General features: G+C 43.5%; 1 protein-coding gene across 8 annotated transcripts in view; it reads left to right on the forward strand.

Annotated features, from left to right (window-relative positions):
* Positions 1-14,770, forward strand: part of ESPN (espin) — a 1,343,653-nt gene that overhangs the window by 36,545 nt on the left and 1,292,338 nt on the right. The gene's annotated exons all lie outside the window — the stretch shown is intronic.

Consider the following 14,770-nt stretch of genomic DNA (forward strand, 5'->3'; position numbering starts at 1 on the left):
TGGGCTGTTCTTTTATTGAACAGTGTAATTTGAATAGCTATCTGTGCTACACAAGTACCAACTTGATTAGCAAACCTACAGACTTGCATTGCAAATTGCTATGTGATACTGCATATTTTATGCTTTGAATTTTTTTTTATTTGTTCATTAGTCTCAAGTAACTGAATAATGTGTTTGGAATATATTAAATGTTTTAATTAAATATAGTCTAGTATAATTGACTCGATTTCATGGAGGTGTCTTTACTGTCATTGCTTTTTCTATGGGATGAACTGGGTAGCATGGAGGTGTCTTTACTGTCATTGCTTTTTCTATGGGATGAACTGGGTAGCAGACATTGATCGCTGTATGTAATAATGCCCAATAAAGATACTTAAACGGTATAGTTTATGTAAAGTTAAGGTTGGAATATAACAGCAAATGCCTTAAATTTGTAAATATATTGAGCCTCGAGTTCTAAATCTGCACCTATTCAGTAGGTTAATGTGCCTACTGTACAGACACGTACAAAATCTGCAAGTCCCATGGTCAATTCCCATTAAGATATTTCAAGATGACTGGCATGTGTATTTTAGCATCCTGGTGGTGCGAAGCAGCCAATTAGATGACTCTGAATGCAGGCATTATCAGCCAGTGAAACGCCTGCCATCCAAGCACCTCCATCAGCCCCTCCCCCATTTCAACATGGCTATCTTAGCCTAGGCTCATTCTTTTTGTCCTCCCTTCTCGAATGCTCCATGTGGAATGCCGATGGAGTGCATACTAATTTCCTTTTATTACAGTTTGCCACAATAAACATCTCCCACTTAAGCTTTTAGGGGTGAAGGGAGTGCTAACGGTGATAAGATCCAGAGGCGAGAGCTGTACCTGCATGGAAGTGTCCCGGCACCCACCCCGAGGTAATGGTCTGAATGGACCCTCAGATATTATCACCATTATGTACACCTCTGTACATATCCTGCATTTTGTAAAAGCTTTGTGATCCAAATTCCACGGCTAGAGGTGTGAAGGGATTTATTCAAGAAACTGCTATAGCATTTTACACCTCTTGCTCATTTGTCAAGGATTTGACTGTTAGCAAAAGCTAAGGTAAAAATACACATCTATAATGCAAGGACGAAATGAACATTAAATGTATCATACACATGATGCATAGTGGGATTCATACAGAAAACAGACAAAGGGAAAGCAAAAGAAAGTGAAGAGACACTTGTGTGGGCGAGAAGTGTGACTGTGAAATCCAACAAGCAATGAAAGCAAGAAGTAGGATAATCTGGGTGGGTGGGATGGCAAAGGCTGACGGATTAGATAATGCACATGTAGTAGAGATTGTGTGGAGTTCGCAGAGATCCTAGAGGTTGGGAAAGACACAGGGACCAACAATGAAAGTGAAGACCGTAGTGGTTACAGGGACAAGGAAATAGGATGAGACCCCTTTGATCAAGCCAGAGGACAGCCATGTTGTACATACAGTGAAGAGCAAGTTGGTGAGGCCAGTGAGAAAGGTTGAAACTAAGAAAAGTCAGAGTCTGAAAACTTCTTGCAGCCAAGGTGAGCGGGCGACCATCTCATTAAGTATGCACAGAGTCCTACATCAGTTCAGAAACTCTTTCTTCTCTCACTTGTCAGCCATCACGGCCAGACTGCAGTATGCTTTGACGGCATGCATTACGACTATTCTCCGTGCTAAAATATTTATATAATGTTAGAAGACAATGGTGAGAACATTTTTCAAACTGTAAAGTAATCATTTCTCAGACTAAAAATTAATGTTTGTGGGCTTGTTGGGAACATGCCCTTAACCAAAAGAGCACCTTGCTGGCAGCAATCAGCACTCTTGTGGCCTTCATAGTTCATGTAAAGGGCACTGTATTATTACTCATGCAATCTTCAGAAACAAACTCCTGCATGTTCTGATACATCATTTATGCAATTTAAATATCCACAAACCTGAAATTGTCCAAAAAGGTGGTAATATCTGAGTTTGCTCGGTTCGCCCTGGTGAGCTTTTTATACCTGCTGAAAGTGGACGACTCAAGGAGCAAGGCAATCAAATGGAACAACATAAGGCCACCTGATATATAGGGTTCTACCCCTCTGCCACTTATTAAGTAATGTTAAGGTTCCAGTCATGTTGCTCATCTGGGACAATTGGCATCACTGTGGACAGAGGTTGAGACATTTAAACTAAGCAAGAGACAGGGGTGTCCATTTTCTTAGTCCTTTGGTAGGAGGTAAACTTGGAGGTCTCCTGCAACATAAGCATGTGATGGTCCTGTTTTATGCATCTGCGTTATGGATTGCAGTGTGCTGGGCATGAATAAACAACAGGTTTGTGTCAATATTTCTTCAATACCATCAGTATTTTCTATCACTTTCTAAAATGCTGTTTTATCAAATATTTTTATAAGCCCAGATAATGAAATTAGCACATGTTCCCATCTTTATGTAGGGTCCACTTTATAGACAACAATTGGTAATCGATTGACTTCTTCCCACTTTCCAACAGTGCAAGGAGGGTCATACATCTTCCTCTTCAAATATTGACAAGTCTTGTATGGATTATGGATTATGGATGACAAGCATGTTGGTTATTGATAGTTATGTACATTAAGGGAGACATGAATGACATAAACAAGGGGGCAAAGGAATGTTCTATATTTAGGCAATGCTAACACCACTGATAACTGTGTTTAATTGCTTCATGGAGACCAGTGGAGTGGAGAAGTGTTAGGGTGGAGAAAAGCAAATGCGAACTCAATTTCGAATACTTTAAGCATGGCATATAACGGCAACTACCAACCTATTTGCCGTATCTCCTTTGTGGGAAAAATAATGGAACACCAACATAGAAAAGATTGGTGGAATAATATGAAGTCACAGCATTACAGAATTCATTGTAAAATTAATCCACTTTGGGGTGGTTTTATGGATCAGACTGACCATATGTTTTCAACTGTGGGACGCAGACTCAAATCAAGGAAGAGTAATGGATGTGGCATACTTCAGATTCATAGAAACCATTGCCCTTTCCACAGATTGGCTTGTGTCAGAGTAGGCTGGACTTGTGCATGTATTCCACAATGCCCATGATGTTTAGCAGTTCTCCCATGTCAGTGATGAGGATGACCTGGGGTTTACCTACTAGGAGATCAATGTAACCTTCGGTGTGACGATTGTGTGCAATATATTCTTCAGAGATTCTTTCTGATCCTGATGGGGGTTTGGGGGGGAACCTTGCTCTTTTGCGGCTGCATTGTGAATTTGTATCTTGGGAGTTGCGTGGTTGTTGCAAGCATTGTTCTAGGCATAGGAGAATGGTTCACCTTCCCACGTTTGCTACACTGAAGACCCCATGCTTAATGTCTGCTGCTAGCTAAAAATGGGAGCTGAAACCAGTAGCAAATTATGTCTCATGATTTTCCAGGTTCTGCCAAAGTACCACATTGTGCATTGGTCATCTTTGCGATCTTTCTCCAGGAGTTCATTCAACACAGAGGTCTGCAACCTTTGTCTCTCCAGATGCTTTGCACTTCAGCCCTAGCCTACATAGTCAATAGTGAGGTGCCACTAAGGTTGAGTAAAAACATCTGGGGTGCCACAGGCTTCAAACCCCCTGACTTAAAATACGTTTTCTTTCACAGGAATTTGCCCCTTTTCTATGTTGCTGGCATGGGCCTCAGCTTGGCTTGGGCCTCCATTCTGGGCATGGTGCTGAGGTTAGGCAGAGTCACAGGTTCCTTCAATAGTCTTTTATGCAAGCTTGTGAGTGAACATACGTCTGTGCTGCACATGCTCAAGGCTTCAGCCTTATTGAAGTTATGAAAATCGTTGTGAGCAACCACTTTGCAAATTGTCATGACATACATGCCAATTGGCAAAAGTTTAACGCTCCTACAGCAGGATAACGTGGCGTGTGTTAGGTATGGCCTTGGGCGTGAATACACAGAGGACTTTCTGGTTGCCAGGGACATGTAGCAGGGTTATGTCCTGCCCCCTATTTAATTTGAACACCTACCGCTTGGAAAGAGTTTAGGAGGACATGAAGCTTGATATTCCATTAGCAGGTGGAGCATGGTGCCACTAGTTCAACGTCCTAGATGCACTCCTTTATACTTAGATGCAATATATATTGCTAAATCAAAGTTTGGTAATAGGTAACAAGAGGCGTCTCCACTGAGGGTTTCTCCGCCAGAACGCCCATATCATGCACCCAACTGACACCCTTTCCTGTCCCCACCTCCCCAAGCCTTCATTCTCCACCTGGTGCACTGGTCGGCCCGCCCACTCAAACACCTAATTTGTGGATTACCGACCTCCCGTCCACACCCCACATGACTCCATTTGTATGGTCATCTCGGTCCAGGCAAACGGGTCCCTGCCCCGCTCCCCACCCTTCAACACCCTCCCCCCAGTCATCCTGAAGCTTCCTCTTCCCGCCCTTCCTACACCCTCTTCTGTGTTGGCAGGCTTCTGTGGGTGGCATTTCCTAGGCGCCCTCATTTGTGATTGGTCCAGGAAACGCAGTCTATAGACCCGTAGTGGAATATACTTCAGAACATAAAGAGGGATTGTTCTTTATGGTTCAGAATTGAGAGGCTACAAATCCTATGTTGAAGTTAAAAAAACAGAGGAAAGTCTTTACTGAAGGACTCCTAGGCCAAAAGAGATTTTTACAGTCCATAACAAACTTAATCAGCAGTACATCTTGGATCAATCTAAAAGCAAACCAGTTCTGTTGGTTCATTTGGTAAATGTGTATGCCGTACCATAGGAATCTGTACACAGGATTGGTGGCTTCACCTGCCACACTTTATCCTTCCTGCAGCCAGGGGTGTTGCTAGGTCTGGAAAAGATCAGGGGCTAAGTTAATGTTGGGACTGGCGGGATTCGGGGCTAGCTATAGCCTTTTGGTTGAAGTCCCTGAGCTTCTATCCAGGGCTACAACCAAAAGACCCAGGGCAATAGCCCTCTCAGGTCCCCCCTAGCAATGCATCTGCCTGCAGCGCCCTGGACTCTCTTAACTCCCAGCAAATATTACGGCGGTGTAGAAGAAGAGTGTACACACTGCTCCACGATAGAGATTATGACGTAGGGGAATATTCTGCGTTTAGGAAAAATAAAAATAAAATGCATTATAATACAAATTCCTTTGGGATTTGACACGCACCACAAAAGGTTGAACTTTGGCTCTGTGTCAAAACTCAAGCAAGCCAATAGATATATAACCTTTTTAGTCGGTTTGTGGAGAAAACAGAGACACATTTTATTTTATTTTGCCCAAAATACACAAAGATTCCTACATCACTTTTGTTGCCACATGGGTTTAGACAATTGTGGGGACGTCAAACGATCGCGGGAGCGTGTTCTCGTCGAGATCGCACATAACGTGATATCGCGAGCCCACGCTCCGCGGGAAAACGTTCCCACTTCAGAGCTGGCAGCCCACCAGATGAAGCAGTCGCACCACAGCGCTGCTCCTGATTCGGAGCTGAGAAAGTGAGAACTTGTAGCAGCCTTACAGCACAGCTTCTAGGGTGTAACACCACAGCCACAGGAGGCTACCTGGGGGCCCTAGAAGCTTACAGCGTGCCATCATAGTGCACACACTTCCCACAGTGATTCAACTGGGGAAGTCCTGAGCTGAACTGAACTGTAAGTAAGTGCTTGATTTGAGCTTGGACATATAAGGGTCCACACCGGTTGTCATTTAATAAAGTCGGTTAGAGCTCACTACAGAGTCCTGTCGTCCCTTAAGGCCACAACAACAATGTTGGCCGAGTATCTTGCATCTTAAATTAAATCCAGATCACGTAGTAGTGTGGGCACTTCCGCGTTTTCTAAATACGTCATTAATAAGTCAATACAAAGGAAAATTATTTGATTCTAACTTTTCAGACTTTTTATCTCTTCTTTTGACTGTTTTAACTCATTTGCGTGTTCTGATTGGATCGATGAAATGTATGCTCCATTTTTACCGATTTTTGTATGTGTGACTTGAGTGGTATTCTACCACACAAGTCACAAACAAAGGTCAAAAATAGTGAAAGAAGGAATAGTCAATGAGTGCATAACGACACACTACCTCTGCGAGCAGACACATTCACTCTGCTGAAGGGCTTGAACTCTTGTTTGTCAAAAAGCTGTAGGGTTCTTTTGACAGTCTCCTTTGTCTAAAGCTTAAACTCGATCCCACCATTTTCTCACGAGAATGCCACGTTGGATAAAAAAGATGTGCTGGGCCGTGAACAAGTGGCGAGATGTTTTCAGTAGGCTACTGTGTGCCGGGTTGATAGTTAACTAACTGCAATACTCCACACTCAAATCCTCTACACTGCTCCTTATGGCACCACTATGTGTGGGTATTTATTTTTGTGTCTTCATTAAGTACTTTTAGATGTGAGATATTTGTAAAAAGTTGATTGATTCTGACGTTTTGTGTTAAAAGGTCGTGATTCACAGTTCACCAGTAAGTGAACATTTTGAGCCAAAAAAATGATTTAACTTTTGGGAAATTTAAATGCACCCATCCACAGTGGATTGCCACTGGATATGGTCGGCCAGACTCTACAGACCTTCTTCAGCTGCTGAACCTCCAATGTGATGAACATATGCTCAAAAACACAAAAACATAAACTTTGAGTGCTCAGCCTGAACACCCTTGCCCATAATCTGTGCACACTCAACTGCACCCTGGCCACCCTCTTCCACCCTCAGCCAGTATCTCTGTTTCCACAGATAGGGCCTCATTCCGAGATTGGAGGTAGTCATGGCGCTATTTGCACCATGACTGCCTCCAATAATGGTACCGGCACTGGTCTCATTCAATGGGGATTTACCGGTGTAGTCCGACCTTTGCGGGACCGGTAAATCCCCATTGAAAAAGCCATTTCCCATTCCCATTTGAGCCCCCATAGGGCTCAATGGGAATGGGGAAGTAGCTAATAACGGTACCGCAAATTGCGGTACCGTTATTAGCTCTGAAGTCCCTTAACGGGTCCCGTCCATAACGCCTGGTCAGACCAGGCGTTAAAGAGGATGGCTAAGGGACCTCGTAGTAGGGTGGTAAGGGATTACCGGCACCAGTCTCCTTAACGGTGCCCTGTATCCCTTACCGCCCTACTCAGAATGAGGCCCATAGACTCCATAGAGTCTCATCCAATCTCTGCACAGCCTCCCAAGACCCTGAGTTACCTATGTCAGGTTTTATACACCCATAGCCATTCTGTGTTACTCCACAACAGCATGCGGTGTTACATTAATGACGTGACCCGCATCCTTGACCACACTGTGCTCAGCTTCAGTCGAGCACAATATACTATCATCCAAATTCATCTGAGCTTCAGGAGGATAGAACAGGGGCTGCTATAGGAGGTAAAGTGGCCACACAACATAGGACTTGAGGCGAGGTGGAAGAGACCATCAGAGAGGAAAAATGAATCTGGAAGTGCAGTCGGAAATAGCAACATGCCGCCCAGTTCACCGCCAACCCCAGTTATAAAAACTGGGCACGTAACATGAACCTGTCATAATCATGGGGACCTTTCCTGACCACCCCAACACAATATCCCACCTTTTTGTCAGATCTTTCCATAACACTAATAAGACCTGATCTGGTTTCTGACACCCACGTGTCCACTGTTCTGGTACTCAGTCAGGAAAACCCACCTCACCCGCTAGTCCCCAGGGATCTGTCACCCAGGTGGCCAGGACATGGCCATCACTTTTGGATCCAGTTCCTGGGGGTGGACCAGTGGAGGAGGAGCACCTGGGTGAGGGATCTTTCGGGGGTGGGAGTGCCACACCGGATGGCGAGACGCAGTATCCCCTTACCCCATACAACCAGATAGGATACTTAGGAACTCAACGCTCCCTTCACAACACAAACACTTTCTCACAGACAGATCGCAATGAGTTAAAATGGACTAACACCCGAGCCGTAGACCTGACGTTTTCCAATATGATAGTCAGGCAGGGTCAGGCAATTACTGACCATCACACACACCTGACTTCCATTACATTTCCCCAAATGGATAAAAGGCAGCGCACAAGAGCACACTCTGAGCGAGGCAAAGCACGAGAGGAAGCAGCAGCTCAAAGATAGCAGTTTAATACGAGTCGAAAGACAGCAAAACAGAAGGGGATTGCAAGGAGGGAAGTGCCCTTGACCTTTTCAATGAGGAACCGTTACTTTGTGGAAACCTCAAGAATAGAAAGCGTAAGACCAGGAAACCAGGCGGAAGAACCCTGCATTGTGTGTCCGAGGTACCTGGGCTCTCCAATGTTGATAATCAAGGCGGGGAGAATCACCTGCTGCCGTGGTACTGTCCTTGGCTCGTACAACAAACCAATGCCAGTGAGATCAACACAGGCATTGAGTTGGGGATGCCCATACCAGACCAGTCTGTGTTGAAGCCAAGGCTGCAAACAGCAACATTGTATGGTGAATGCTGAAGCGAACAGTGTATGAACCGCGTGTGACAACCAATGTGAGTAAAATTGGACAACAGATGACTGATTGAATTTTGAAACCCAGATACGATACCTTAGACAGAGTGGTCCGGCACTGCATGCATGCTCATCCGAAGGTCTTTGTATGATATCCAATGGAGAGGTGGCAAAAGCAAAAGAGTGACAAAGGATTGTGAATCAAAGTGATCCTGCAGCGGGTCAAGCAAAATCCTGTGCACAATCAAAAGTCTTCGATGTTAATACAGTAAATAAAGTTTGTGACAAAGTAGATAACGTTGGTTCGAGCCCGAATGAGGGGGATCAGCTGAGAGCCTTTGGAAAAAGCAAGTTTGTGTTCAAGTAAATTAACATTGGATAGAGCCCGGTGGAGGAGGACTGATTGAACATTGTGTCGAAACGGATCTGAGCCCGGCGGAGGGGGATCCATGGTGAACCGTGAATCACCTGAGAAATTGGGTATATAAATTGGATACATGAAAATCCAACGAGCATTGTGTTAAAGAGGATCTGAGCCCAGCTGAGGGAGGTCCGAGGTGAATAGTGAATCACCTGAGAAATTGAGTGCGTGTGAAATCCTGACAGGAAACTAAGGTATTATTTGTTTTTCGCATCAGACCCTCTGAAAGAAGAGACTTTGAAAGGCAAAGAGACTTGGGCACGGAAGGCCATGATGCTAATGTTTGGACTGCACCCTCGTGCTAGAGAAGCCAAGAGACAGTGCTAAGCATGAGGGCATCGCAGTGTCCCGTGCTGAAAACCTGTTGAAGGGAGGCCAACGGCCTGAATATCCCGACTTAATATTTCTTGGACACTCCTTTCTTAACATAACATTGTTTCCCACACTATTTGTAATTAGAGGTAAGGATTGGCAATAGTTTTTAGTATAGGCCCTTTTATTTTGACAAGACACCACTAGGACTGCTTTATTATTATTTGATGCTCCCACCTTTAGATTTAGGATTAGAGAGGCGTTTTTCAATCCTTAGATATTGTATGGTACAACACTTGTTAAGCACAAACACACACCTAGGAATCATGGTGCTGAAACAGTGGTTACAGAGTGGCTTACACCAAGACACTAAACAAGGACACCCTCCCACCCTCAAGCACACCCACTCTGAGGTTCCTGATCAAGGTGCCAGTTCGCTGCTACGACTGTCCCTGCATAGTAGTGAGAGGCTTTGGCCTCTGTGATAAGTGCTGATGGGCTTTAATGCAGGGAGGTAGAACTGACAGTAAGATTTACACCAGTGTTAATCCTGTCTACATATGTTGCACTTTCTGTCTACTAGTTCCTGCATATACATGGGAGTAGAGTGTTTGCCCCTATAGAAACATTGTTTTAGTGGACTGAGCGTGTTTATCAATTGTTCCAGTTAGTGAATTCTGTCTGGAAGAGCATTTATCTTGTAGAAGTCAAGGTTTTATGTGTCTATAGTATGTTTCAGCTATGTACAGAGTCGGATCTGACGATGGGCACACAGCCCGAAAGGCTTTGGCCATACATTCTGCCTCTGAAGCACTAAATGAGTATAACAGAGAAGATACATTATTCTATTGTTGAGATCAAGTTGCTTTATTTACATTTGTACTTGTTTTCTAATAATCATGCAATAATACTGTAGTATTTACTGACAGGGTGCAGCCAAACACTGGTGGGGAACCCCCAATCTTTTTTTATGCATTTGTTGCCTGGAAAGGTGCAATTTAGGCATCCTGGCTAGCACCAAATACATTTTCCAATATTTGTAGAAGAATTGATTAGTCTTTACTTCTGTTGAGCAGTAGTGTTGTGCCCACAACCACATTTTGTGTACGGTTAAATACATTGCCTTTAATTTGGGTGGGTGTCAATAAAAGTATTTCATGTCCATATATCTTTTAGATCATTGAAGGCCTTCCTAATATTTTTGGTGGCCTGGGTTCCAGGCAAGGTAAAGTCACAAAGAAAGATTTTAATGAGTGGAGTGAGAAATGGAGGTTTATGTGAAGAGGTGAGTGATTTCATTCAAATCACGATCCACTCATGTTTGGTGGGTGGTAGTTGAGGTTGAAGGTGATATTCTGTTTCTGTAACAGTGGTAGGTGGTGAGCAATGAGTTTTATATATAAATCTAGTAGAGGCTTCTTCTCGACGGCTCAGGTCCACTTTGAATTTGTGGCTGCCACCACCTATCCTCCCCACTTGTGTATGCTATATCCCGAAGGAACAAGGATATTTCACAAATGTGAGGAGATTGGGGTGGGGCAGGCTTTGATGCTTTTGATGGCATCAGTCTTTTGGGTGATGATGAGGTGAGCATTGATGGGCATCATGTTGCACAAATGTATAGCTTGTAGTTGATTGGCGATGAGTGGCATATGTCTGGGTATGTCTGAGGGTGCGAGAGCCATGTAATGAATCCTTCAGAGTCATCTCTACTCCCCGGTGGCAATCTCCTCTCACATGGCCAGAGAAACACAGACACATCCTGATCCTGACCCTGTGGGTGGTGTCAGGAGAGAGGATCAAGTGGTGGGAGAGAACGGTCAGGGGGAGGTGATGACCCTGATAGGAGAGACACAGTATTCTTCCCTTGCCTATGAAGAAGAATCCCTAATCCCAGAGTTTCTAATGGCCTGTTGTCATTTATCATAGCACTTTAATTGTAACCTGCTTTGGTTGAACATTTTAGTCAAATTTTACTCATCTTTCACATATGAACAGCCCCTCTAAAACTCTCTTGACATTTCAGGTTGATGATTATTATGTAGGCAACAGTGTTCAGCAAAAGCACTTAAAAACCTATGGTAAACCTTTGGACTGCACTTCCCAGAAATCTTTTATTACTGGCATGAAGAAGAAGAGCAAAGAGTCAATGAGGGTCAATGGTGCTGCCAAGAAGAACATGCAGTCTAGGTGTTACTCTTTCAATCAACCGAGCTGGACATTTAAATATTTAAATCTGAAAATCACCCGCTGGTGAGAAAAGCTGAATGTGAAGGTGAAGGAGAAGTCGTGTGGTGCTGCAGAGTATGCAGAGCGGGAAGCAGAATCACGGATGAAAGCAGATGAGCAGGAGGAAGCCCAGCTGAAGGGGAGAGGTGCTCCCGAATTGTAGAGAGTCGCTCTGACGTGCAAGAAAGGCAGGAGACCAGACAGAGCCTGCTGAGCCACAGGGAAGTGTCGCACAGCCAAAGACAGCAGCAGGAAAGCTGTCAACAGTGTTTTCAACCCGAAGAGCAGCAACCTTACTGGCGAAGAGGTGTAAGGCTGACAAAGGAGCTGAAAGAGGGTTTGAGGGTTTACCAAATCCCTTCCCTCAGCAATCCGCACTGCAGCAACTTCAGACAACACAGAGATGCCATAAGAAACCAGTGAATTGGCCTAATGAAAGAGGTAACCCTTGGGTGCTCCGAAAGAAACAATTGCAATTATGAGAACGTTTTGAATACCGACCAAATAGATTAACAGAGAGAATACATGAGATGTCATTTGGGGGATATTTGAAACAAGCATTACCAAAAGCCAAAAGACATTGTAAAGAGAAACAAAGAGGAAAAGGTTGTGCAATTTTTCCGACATGAGATGTCAGTTGGGGGAACTTAGAACAAGCATTGCCAAGAGCCAAGAGACTTTGTAAGGAAGGTTTACAAAAAGAGCTTGCACAAACCCTCATAAGGGATATCTGTATGATGAAAATTGGTACAAGTACTAATTGAAGTCGAACAAAGTGATACAACTGACAAAGGATAACTGTCTGATACTAAAGAGATACTTGGCAGGAGAGTTTACCAGGCGATCTATGTCAGTCAAGAGGGAGATATTCCTGGCAGGAGAGTAAACCATGATATCCAATTCAGTAAGGGAATTCATGGCAGGGGAGTACACCGGGAATTCCAATGTTGTGTTGTGAAGGAACTTTGTTGTATCAATTCTTTATTGAAAGTGAACATTTTTGCTTTTGCATCCTGAAAACTATAAAATACTTTCTTTCAATATATTTCAACCTGTGAAGTCCTGGTCTTTGTCCATAGCGGAGGAGCCTGTGATGAGGATGCCTATTAAGGCTTGTTTAAGCAGTGGGTATGGAAGTGGGCTTGACGGAATGAGGAGGTAGAGTCTGTTCACTTGAACTGTTGCATTCACTGCAAAGGAAGGACTAACTGCTCACCAGCACTGCAAGGAGTTTTAAAGTTGCCGCTCAAAGTGTGAAAACGTTTTGGAAGGCTCTGGGCGGGCGGAAGACAGCACAGGGGACAGAGCCTAGTGACAGGACCAGTGGCACTCACTGCATAGATGGATTTGTATTTATGCTCTCAGTCTCCTGTCTTAGTTAGCTCATCTTTTTGATATCTGCTCTGCTCTTACTGTGCTTCATTTGCTTTCCTTCTCCACTTGTCAATGGGTTTCATTATCGTTGCTCCATCTTCAAATATGTCCATGGTCTATTCGCCTGCTTGCTCTTTTCATTCTTTTTCTCAATTTGTTATGTCTGTACTTTGTGTTCCATTTTCACAGTATCACTGCCACTTTTTGTCTCTCACTTTTAGCTCTTGAATGAAATAGTCCCCACTCAACACATTGAAGGTCCTTCTCTGCATTTAGGGGATTGCTACCATAATATAAGCAGCGTGTTTGCCCCATATGAGATAACCCAAAACATCCTAATATTATCAGATGTGTGCCTCCTTCCCACAAAGCCCATGTACTCTGGAACAAAGAGACTCTTGAGAAGCTTTGAATATGTATTTGCCAGGATCTTTGCATAGGTTTTGCAATAAAAATGAATGAGGGATTCGGGTCTGTCATTTTTAACAGGGGTGGGATTTCAACCCAGTATTTCAGTTGGGCCAATGGTATATGAGAAAGTCTGGATAAAATGGTGGGCAAGCCATCCTGTCCATGGACCTTAGCTGGTACAGAGCCTCTGAGAAGTCATTACTGTGGAGAGTCAAGGTGCAGAACATTGGATCATGAGAGATGAGGAGGTGTCCTGGTTTATAGGGCAGTTTGTGGATACAATATCTGTGGGTTTGGCCTAAGAGGAGTAAAGGCGTTGGCAACAATCTGAGGAAAATTTAGAAATGTGCATGTCATCTATATGGGACATCCTCTTTCTATCATCTATGATCATGACTACTTTGGATCTACTCTGCTTGCTATTTAGGTAACTAGCCAATCATTTCCCCTTCTTGTTGCAGTGATTTGGCTTTATGATTTATGATTTAAAATTATAATGTTTATTTGTGTAATAAATAAAGAGTGCAGTTTGAACCTTTATATTCAAGATCATTAGAGTTTCTGACCTTTTAAAAGAGGTGTATCACTTCTCCAGGTAATTTAACATGCTCTCTAAAAAGATTGGCCAACCTTTTCTTAGATTTCACTTGTGAACTTCATAAGATATCTGCTGAAAAATAGACCAAGTTCTATTTCTTCTTAGGTTCAGGTGCTTCAAGAGAGATTTTGATCTCTGAATGCCAGTACAGCACTGGACATGGTAACCAAGGTAAACCCTGCGTTCCCATGCCTAAAATCGCATCTTGCAGTGAATTGTCTTAGATCTCTGCTTAGCGGAGATCTGTGCATGTTTGAGAACAGTAATTTCAGTTGACATTAAAAAACATAGTGACCAACTTTACAACAGATCCCATTGGACTCTGCTTGCTACTAGCACGTGCTAAAATGTAGGCAGAGTTGGTAAGGATCCCACTTTTTCCTCCAGCATCCAAATATCGATGAGGGTGGAGACACAATTGGATTCCTCCATGGATTGGAATCATGCACTGTGTGGATTTCCTGCTTTGCCACTCACTGCCTGGTGGCCAGAAAGAAGATCTGAAATGGTGTGAATGCATGAAATCCCTTGGAAAGATAGTTTCCACTTGTTTTCACATAGACATTCTATGTCATTACCAAAATAAGGTTAAATGGGTCATGCTAAGGAGGCCCACAAGTATCACCTCTTTTACTATGTTAGATGTCATTGAGGATGTTGTGTGTAAAAAGAATTTGTAATGGGAACCAATGTGTGGGCTAAAATTCTCTTTTTGGATGAAAGATATTGTGAACCTGCATCGTCTTAGCCTAAGAATATCCAAGTCAAAGGTCCAGTTGTTGGATATGGCTACTCTGTCAATGACGATATGGCTGAAGTGGCAAGAATTTTCCTAGGATAAAGGATATCATTTTAGGAGCCAGTGATGAGTTTTGCCTAAACGGGGTGCTCTAAATTGTGCTACTGTGACCCTACCAGAGTTCTTGTTGATTGTGAAATGAGTATTTTTTTGGGTATTTGAAAAATATGGTATATTT

This window comes from Ambystoma mexicanum, chromosome 8 (genome assembly GCF_040938575.1).
Source record: "Ambystoma mexicanum isolate Mex_15411 chromosome 8, UKY_AmexF1_1, whole genome shotgun sequence".
In the NCBI taxonomy this organism is placed as follows: Eukaryota; Metazoa; Chordata; class Amphibia; order Caudata; family Ambystomatidae; genus Ambystoma; species Ambystoma mexicanum.